At 33.9% G+C, this 9,982-nt stretch overlaps 1 pseudogene across 1 annotated transcript; it reads right to left on the reverse strand.

Moving 5' to 3' along the window:
- Positions 1 to 4,934: 4,934 nt before the first annotated feature.
- LOC145128819 (uncharacterized) lies at positions 4,935 to 7,137 on the reverse strand (annotated as a pseudogene). The gene is made up of 3 exons (XR_013717113.1): positions 6,352 to 7,137; positions 6,102 to 6,268; positions 4,935 to 5,153 (listed from the first exon to the last, which is right to left on the reverse strand). The product of XR_013717113.1 is annotated as an uncharacterized LOC145128819 (transcript).
- Between the last annotated feature and the right edge of the window lie 2,845 nt (positions 7,138 to 9,982).

Here is a 9,982-nt window from a genome sequence, read left to right on the forward strand (position 1 = left end):
GTCACAGTCTTCTACTTTTAATTCTAACTTGTTAGACTTAAAGGTTGTTGCGAAGGAGAGGCATATCTTGTTTATTCGGGATGTGAAGAAAGTTCGTGAAGATGTTAATTTCAAACTTCAGGAACTAAGAGAGGATATGGGCAAAGAGGTTGTTGTGTTACAACAAGATTATTCTTCTCTGCATCAGAAGGTTGATCTTATTGCGGATATGCTTACAAAATTTGTCAAGTTGTATGAAGCACTTAGTCCGAAGGTTGACAAGATGGTTGTTGATGATCTTCAAAGTTTTACAAACCTTAACCAACTGTTGGTGGAATTGAAGGGTTTGGTCCTCAAAACAAATTTGGTCTCATCTTCGTTGATAACTCTTGAGCTTCTTTCAGAGAAGTTTTCTTTGCTTGAATCTTCGATTCACAAGGAGTTAGCACCGCTTTCGAAGTTGTTGACTATTATGCCAACGGATGCCCCACCTGTTTACACAGGGGTGCAAGGGGGGAGAGAAGATTGGTGTTGGCAGGGGATCAGTGTTCGGAACTGGGGGCAGTTCTTCAAATAAGAATGACAAAGATGTGAAGGCAGTTGGTAAAGTCTCTTCAACTCAGATTCCAACTTCGTTTGTTAATGTTTCAACGATTTCGACTTCCACAACAACAACAACAACGAGGCCTATAGCAAAAGGAATCGTTATTGGTGGTTTTGTTGCTGGAGGGTCAAGTTCGAAACCTCCTCCTACCACAGAGCAGTTACAAAATAAAGGGAAGGGTGTCTTACATGAACCCTCGGCTGAAGAGAAGAAAGCAGCTTTAGAGCAAGAAATGGAGAGACAAAGGCAAATTCAAAGCATACTCCGAATCAGAGATAATGATCCTCCTGGTTTGAACAAGGGTGATCCTGCTAAGCATTATAACTATGAATACATCGAAGCCACAGTTCTGTCTGGGGGGATGCATTCATTTAGCAAGACTCCTAAAAAGAGTTATGACATTGAGAACACTGATATCAATCAGTTAGATTTTCTAATAAATCTGATGATGTTTCGTGATGAGCAATTCGAGCTTGCAAACAAGTTCAAGGATAAGGAGGAGTTTAGACGCATAAAGTATCGATTCCATGCAGTCTTGGGAAAGAATGAAGATGCAGTCTGGTCTTTAGTTAAAAGTGTTCGAATTCTTAACGTTACCAAGGATATGTTATTCGAGGGAATGTTACAGAATTATAGATACGTTGCAGTAAGGGCAAACGATGTGGTGTTTGACTTCTCCGTTGCTGACATCTCACTGATGAACCTATATGATCTTTTGATTGTTGCGAAGATCTTGAAGTCGAATGATTATTCGAAGCTTCAACAAGTAAACAAAGAAGATTTTATGATAGGGTTCGAACACTTGAGGGTATTCATTGATGGTTACTATGGAGTCCTGGCCTTAACTGGTATTGATCTGGCTACAACATTGAATAAGAAAGTTACAGTTCCCAAGTCGATGATCAAAAATCAGTCTTTTTTTAAAGATTACGAAGATGGGGAGATTTGCTTGAAGCCCTTGGGGATTGTGTTCGTGGGAAAGAATAAGAAGGGTACAATGACAAAATTTATGTTTCAAATAAACGACATTGAAAAATACACTTCTTCGCACTACACCAATTTGCCGATTCAAATGAAAAGTTGTGAAAAGAATAATGACAAGGAGAAAGCAGAGATTCAGAAGATTTTCAACTGGTACACTGAGATAAGAAGAGTGTTACACCAAGCTGCTCAACTATTCACAACCTAGATTCGACACTTATCACAAAGGGGGAGAATGTTGGGATTCGAAGGTTCTGATGTGTCGAAGGCTTCTAGTTTGTCTTGTATGTTGAATAGTTGAATGTATTTTATTTTAAGGACTTACATTTAGTTTCGAAGCTTTAGAGTCGAAAGTCCTTATACTTTTTGTGCTTTCAGTTTTCCCTATAAATATGGGAAGGATACTTTTAGGGGTGAAGAACTTTTCTCTGATTGTATTCGTATTCTCTCTGAATCTCTTGTATTCAACTGATAAGCAATAATATCGTGCCAAACAGATTATATTTAGATTACTTGTTCTAAATCATTTCATACTCTGATTTTTTTTAAATACTCGATTCAATCGACACTATAGAAATGAGAAGAAAATAAAAGAAATGGGTGTTACTGAGTATCAATAAATGAAGAAATTGAAGGAAGTTTGGGGAAATGGAATGATCACTTTCCCTCCTAACTTTCCTTCAAATTTGGAAGGATTTTGAAAGAAAGAACAAAATGATTAACTTTCTTTCAACTTCTCTCCAATTCGGGAACACAAAAGAAAATTTTATTTTCATTTACTTTCTCTTCTTTTCTCTATTTACTTTCTTTTCTCTTCTTTTCTTTTCTTTTCTTTATTTCAAATCGGAAACTAGGGGTTAGGTCTTCACTAAATAGCAACAACAATGTATTTATTAAACTTAAAAGGAATTTCAAGCAAGTGATCACCAGCCTAGTTGCTTGTGATGCATCATGGGTTATAGGTCTCAGTGGGTGAGGTCAAGAGTTCGATTCTTGGCTGAGCACATTTGGGGGATTTTACCTGGATTGGCGTGGGTTCGATTCTTCGTTCCCTTTGGTGGTGAGTGGTGCCCCTCTTGGTGGTCTGTCAGGCATTCCTGATCCATCGGGTCGGGTTACCCTCTATCTATTTGTCGGTTCATATATATATATATATATATATATATATATATATATATATATATATATATATATATATATATATATATATATATATATATATATATATATATATATATATATATATAAGGAATTTCAAAAAAAAAAAAGAAAAAAAAAACCTTTCCATTTTTTAATGTTATATTTTTTCAGGCCACTTGATGGTTGTTAAATGCATGATCTATAGTTGAAACCGTACATGGGTCTAGGCATGGATATAGAGTATGGAGTCGAAGAGATCTCGAATATGGAAACTCTATTGCTATACTTCACTAAGGGGTCGTTTGATAGTTGCTAACTGAATAGAACTGACTGAGTTGGAAATTGACTGTGTTACAAATTTTGATTGAGTTACCTTCTGACTGAAACCACGTTGTTTGATTATATGTCTCACTATCTTTACTAAACCATAAAAATCATTATTTTACCCTTAGAGTAAATTACTGAAATCGTCCTTATAGTTTAATTAAAATTGCATGTTTGGTCTCTAATTTTTCTTTTGCACTCGGATCGTCCCTATGGTTTGATTTTGTTGCGTTTTTCGTCCCTATGGATGGGTTAAAATTACACATTTGGCTCCTAACTTTATGTATCCAAGGGACGAAAAACACAACAAAATCAAACCATAGGGACGATCCGAGTGCAAAAGAAAAGTTAGGGACCAAACGTGCAATTTTGACCAAACCATAGGGACGATTTCAGTAATTTACTCTTACCCTCATATTTACAACACATTATTTTATCATATTAATTTTCATAGTTCTATTTTTTTAATTTCTTATTTATCTTTTATCAATTAATTTTTGTAATTGTCATTCTTGTCAATTTCTTTTTTAATTAACTTATCATTTGCCGTTCCAAAAAAAAAATTAACTTGTCATTTATTTATGAATAAAGAATCTAAATAAAAAAATTGTCTAAAATCAAAGGATCATAGAATAAAATTATCCACAAGGTCCCTTTTTGTTAACCTACATGTCCAATTGTCTCTCTTGTATTTCTTGAAATGAAATAAAATACTATTAACTGTGATTTTATGGAAATAACATAAACATATAAAGGCTTTAATGAAAAATGAAAGCTATTTATTTATTTATTTTGGCTTCCTTATTATTGTCATATCTGGCTTTATTCCCAAGTTTTCTCTCACCTGCAAGTGGTGTGTTCGTGTAACAAGAAGTGACCAATGAGAATAATGACAGAATCAAAGACGAAATCGGCGATCATTTAGCGATTGCTTCATTATAAGGTATTGATCTCAGTGTCTCGCTACTTTCTCTACCTAATACCGCACTCTCTCGCTCTTCTTTGCTGCGTTTTTTTAGCAGTGTAAGGCCCTTTTCGGTTTTGTTTTGGTCCTAATTCAATGAAGAACTGCGTCAAGGACAAGGGGTAAAACGTGTAATTTGCGACCGACTGAAAGGCAAAACTCAGTATGAGGCCGAGTCATCAATTAGTTTTGTAACAAGTCCTTTCTTTTGATCGAGTCTGACAATGAACATGCAAAATCAAACACATCAACTTCTGATTGAGGACCGAATCCCTCCTTCTAGCTGAGTTAGCATCAATATCAGACAGCCCCTAAGATAAACCCGACAATGTATAATTTATTTTTCACTTATAAAACTCGACATCATTCTCTTACACTTTATAGTTATTTTTAAAGGTAGAAAATAACTAGAAGTACAGTAGTTGTAATAATCGGGAGATTGAGGGGTATTTTGGTCATTCTCTTAGGCCTGTCTACTTAAGAGTTTTAATTGGAGATCCATGTTAGGGGGCGGGTATCTTTAGTTGTATTCAGCTAGAAGTTGCACCTCTAAGAGAGACTCGACGTCTCAAAGCCAATAACCTTTTGTAAAACTTCCTTTTGATTCAATCATTACCGAAATCAGTCAATCAGTTCTTATAATTCTTTAACCTAGTTCTTATCCATTTTTTATGGTTGTGAATGAATGGCCGGCCCTGTGAATGATGTGGGGATCCAATTCAGCACAGGCTAATTCTACATGGACAAAAGAATACCCTTATTGTACATACATTTCATCATAGATTTAGACAATGGTGAAGAAAAGATCCAGATTACCCTTAATGGTTCATGTTTAGCATCAGCCTCAAAACGTATCTAGTACTATATATATATATATATATATATATATATATATATATATATATATATATATATATATATATATATATATATATATATATATATAAACCAGGAAAAAAAACAAATTAAAAAGGAATGTCAGTTATCTCACATAAACTTTGAAACTTTGAAACAAACTTGGGTTAAACTAAGTAAAAGGGGGTGTGGGTCCCTCTCCCTCCAGGGTGTGCATTAGTCACTGCCACGCCCTGATAGACAGTCCCACAAAGGATCACCATCATCCTCGAAATCAGAACTATAATACCCGATTGTAATTTCATTCTGCCAAACAAAGCAATTCATGTTATTAATAAATCTCAACTCTATTCAAAAAATATGCTTTCAGAATCACAAGATATTATAAAAATTATATCAAGTCATTACAGCATGTTCGAGGAAGAATGAATACATTTGGATTTGAACATGAATACATGATTTTAACTAGCCTCAATCAGGCTGAAATTATTTGGGCAAACTGTGACATATAGCAACATATCTTATCATTTTTACCAATACAGGCATAGTACTTTACCTTCAACCCATGATACCAAGAAGAAATATGCAAATTTAGGCAATCAAACATATTCATGCAGTAGTATGTAACATAACAAAATGAAATTTAGGCAATCAAACATACAAATATTTGGTATCGATTTCGGAAAAGAGGAGGCAGCAGCAAAATCAATGGAAAGTAACTAAGTAATAATTAAAAAAACAAGTTTAGAAAAACAAATACAATACATCGGCTTTTTTCCACAAGTCAACATTATAATCAGCCTGTCAAACAGACTACAAATACCAAAATCAGTTGCAACTTATTATTGTGGAAAGAATAACAAAGTACATTGTCTATTTTGGAAAAAAAAATGATAAAGTATGTTGCACCCAAATTGCGACTTGGCACCTAGTACAATATCTACACCAGAAGGTACAGGTGTGGCAAGTCCTGAAGATAGAATTATTTACCAGACCATTCTCTACTAAAAAACACCTATTGAGAACACTGGCATACTAAGGTTCATCTAAATTCTAAATAGCATTAAGAATTAAATAACCTGCAATATTCAAGTCATAATCACATCTGTTAACATTCAAGATCTAGTTGAGAATAGAACATAATTGGTTCGTCTTTATGCATATAAGGATTGTAAACATTTATTCTCATCCCCTTGAGAACCAGTGTAACATTTGTTTTGGTACTCAAAATAAATAGGAAAATAACAGTTATACCTTTTCTAGATGTTCTGAACCCATCAAACGATCCAGCCCTAGATCATATTTATCAATACCCATCAAACGATCCTGCCCTAGATCATATTTATCAAGTCCAGCAAATGGAGTATTTTTGAAGAAACCTAAACCCATAATCTTTGTCACCATCTCTCTCACATCAGAATCTGTAAAACAAACATTTTATCCTCAGTTTATGTAAGCATACAAATAATTTGAATTAAGTTGTATATTGACTATGGTATCATACAAGTAAACTCGCTATTCGGATCAATCTTCTTCTCAGACTTGCAAATCCAATTATTGGCGTGCTCAATGCATCTCTGCAACGCATCTTGATGGGAAGTACGACTAGAATCCACGGGTCTGGAAATCATTAGAGAGCTCAGCCTTGAGATCGCATCCAAATGCCGCTCTCCCAGTGCGAAACCGGAACCATGTCGAAAACGATGAATACTATTATGTGCCACACACCAGCATCTTTCGTCCACCCTCGAATCCACATCAACTTGTTTCGCATCAAACATTTATCCAAAGTAAATCAAACTCAGCAGATCATCAACAGGTAAAGCCGCTTGTTGCCGCGCGAGAGTGATTTCTTCATCCACCGCCACGGATAGGGGCAGACGGGACTTCTCTAGTTCGTCAACCACGGCGATGATCGCGGGCTTTGATTTGAGGAGCTCTTCCTGCTCCTTGTTCTTGATAATGGATTTTCCTTGAGCGATGGAGTCTTCGAGCTGCGTGATTCGTTTGAGTTTTTTTCTTAGGTTGCGGATACGCTTGTTGATACGAGCGAGGACTGGACCATCAGCGAAATCAGAAGTAGCCTTGCCTGACGCCATTTCTGGAATTCGCAGTGGGGTTTACGGAGGTGTTATAGAGTTATCTCAGCCGCAGTCACCGGCGGTGTTCAATCATATTTGGTAGGGTTCGCAGGGAGGAGAAGATCGAAGCGGCGCAAGGTTAGGGTTTGAAAGTGTTTATGGAGGTCCCCTAATCCCAATTCCTAACGCCTTGTTCTGGAGTTTTTTTTTTTTTTCATGGGAGAATTTGGTATATGGTATCCCTAAACAATTAAATATAGTATTTGTCCGGCCTAAACTGCAAATATCGTATTTGCCCTTCCTAATGTTTTTAAATATCATATATACCAAAATCTATTTTTTTGTAATTTTTATTGATTTATAATTGTTTTTCATAATATTAAATCATTATAATTAAAATACAATTTAAATGGACAATATTGCCCTTGCTTGCTAACGCCTAACAGATCATGTTTTCTCCTCCATATCATCGATCGACCCTTCCTGCTTGATACTTCCGATTGTTCTTTGCCTACAATCTCTGTTTCCAATCGGTCCGATCGTGTTTCCCCTGTTGTCCGCGCGCACACACACATCAGGTAAATAATATGCGATTCAATTCCCTTTCCTCAATTTCGATTTCGATTATGTTGTTGTTTGATTTGTTCAACAAGAACTCAAAAGGACTATCATATTCTAAACCTGTTGTAGTTCCAATCGTAGCTCTCTCCTGCCCTTCTCTCCGTCGTGCCTCTCACGGGTGACGTCTTTAACCATCGGCACCCAGCCGTTAGGTCTGCCCAACCTCAGTAAAGCCACGGTCGCCTTCTACTATTGATTCATTGATTCCAGCGATCGTTATCACTGATATCTCTCCTTAAGCGTATGTTTTCTACTTTTGGTTTTTAACCAGATAGAGTAGTCATAAATATGACGTTTTTATTTATTATTGTTATAGTATAATGCTACGTATATTATCTGTAATGTGTTAAGTTGATTTCTGAGATGCACTTGGTTCAAAGAATTAGGGTTATGTTTAAGTGTTTGGGGGGTTTATGAAATCTGAATGGAAGGTTCTTGAGTAAACATTAAGTATCTATATGAATGCAATGCAACAAGTTTTCCTTGAATCTGAAGCTTACAATGTTGGTTTCTTTATATTGCAGAATCGGGTTGAAACAAGCCCTTGAAGAACACAAAAAGAGAAAAGGCAAGGACAAGAATGTTGTCATGACAATGGTGATCAAACAATCAGAAGTTACTCGGCTTGGAACTAATGATGAATTAACGATTGTAGGAAAAGAACAATCGGAAGTATCAGGCAGGAAGGGTCGAGCAATGATATGGGGGAGAAAACGTAATCTATTAGGCGTTAGCAAGCAAGGGCAATATTGTCCATTTAAATTGTATTTTAATGGGATAATGTCATAAAAAGCCTTAAGTTTGACAGAAAATATCGATTTTACCCTTCGGCAGATTTTTTGTTCATTTATACCGCAAATTTGTTATTTTTTTGTCGGTTTTGCCCTTTTTACCTGTAATAGCAGGTTTCCAGGTTACCATGAATTATTTTTTGCGAAAAAACCCTTCAGTTTACAAATATTTTGCAAAAAAACCCTTAAGATTATAAACATATAAAATATAAATATATATTCAAAATTTGATAACACTTAGTTTTTTAAAAATTAAATATCAAAAGTTTATATCAAACTAATATTAGTTTTATTGAACTTATATTATGAAACCAAAATTGAAACATATTTTTAGTTTTACATACAGTAAATTTTATATTGGTTCGATATGAACTTTTTATATTTAAATTTTAAAAAAATTATCTAGTTTTATCAAAATTTTCAAAGCAAAATAAAAAAACGTTTGTTAGTTAATAATTAATTATACTAAAATAGTTAAACATTTGAATAATATGACATTAATTACAATCAATTAAAACTTTTAATAGGAAAATAAAAAAAATTTATATGTTTAAAAGGTTTATATTTCAGAAATAATAGCGTACATTTAAGAAGTATATTGAAAGTTCAAATACATTTGAATTTAATATTATTTTACTTACGTGTCAACATATCATCATATTTTTAATTCGGTAAACATTGAGACGTGCCTTCATTTTATCAAATGTACAACATTTTATTTGTATTAGAATTTTAGATAACACAACTTCTAAAAACACCAAAAGGTTAAAAGAAATGAGTGTTGGATGATTTATCAAAAGTTGAGAAGAGTTTATAGATTATTTCTGTAAGTTTGATGGTTTTTGAATAGTACATAAATGATAATGGTATAAAAATAAAGACTAAGACCATCTCCAACCCATCTTCATTTTTTACCCCATAAATGGAGTAAAAAATGGAGTAAATAGTGTTTCATCTCCAACCCTACTCTATTTTCTATCCCATTTTTTACCCCAAAAATATATTCCTAGAATATTTCATTTTTATAACTTATATATATTGTCAAATACACCCCTCTACTAATTAAACTCTATATTTATGATTAATTAATATAAATTAGTATATAACATAATATTATAAATATTAAATATTGCATTTAAATTATAATTAGTAGATAAAAATAAACTAGAAATGTATAAAATAAAAATGAGAAGGACTAAAAGTGGCAATCAAACTTCACCTTCATTTTTGGAGATATGAATAGTATTCCCCCATATATGGGGGAATACTATTCATATCTCCAAAAATGGAGGTGAAAATGGGGGAAGAAATAAAGTTTGGGGGTGGGTTGGAGATGCCTAACAAAGACAACCAAAAGAAAAGGTTTAAAGTTGGACCAAAATAATGTGCCACCACTTCCATTTAGATAAAAAAACGACGTAAAAGTATAAAAAATTTATATGAAAAATTTAATAAAATCGAATTTATACCGATACGGACATAAAAAAATAGGTAAGTAAATTTATTTATCTTGCCAATAAAATCGAATTTGTACCCAAACAAAGGAAAGATCAAATAGTAAATAAAATCAAATTTATACCAAAATGAAGGAAAGTTCAAATAGCAAAAAACGTATTATATATGACACGACTTATACGTAGGA

The sequence above is a fragment of the Lactuca virosa genome, chromosome 8, assembly GCF_052849685.1.
Source record: "Lactuca virosa cultivar CGN04683 chromosome 8, Lactuca_virosa_CGN04683_v6, whole genome shotgun sequence".
In the NCBI taxonomy this organism is placed as follows: Eukaryota; Viridiplantae; Streptophyta; class Magnoliopsida; order Asterales; family Asteraceae; genus Lactuca; species Lactuca virosa.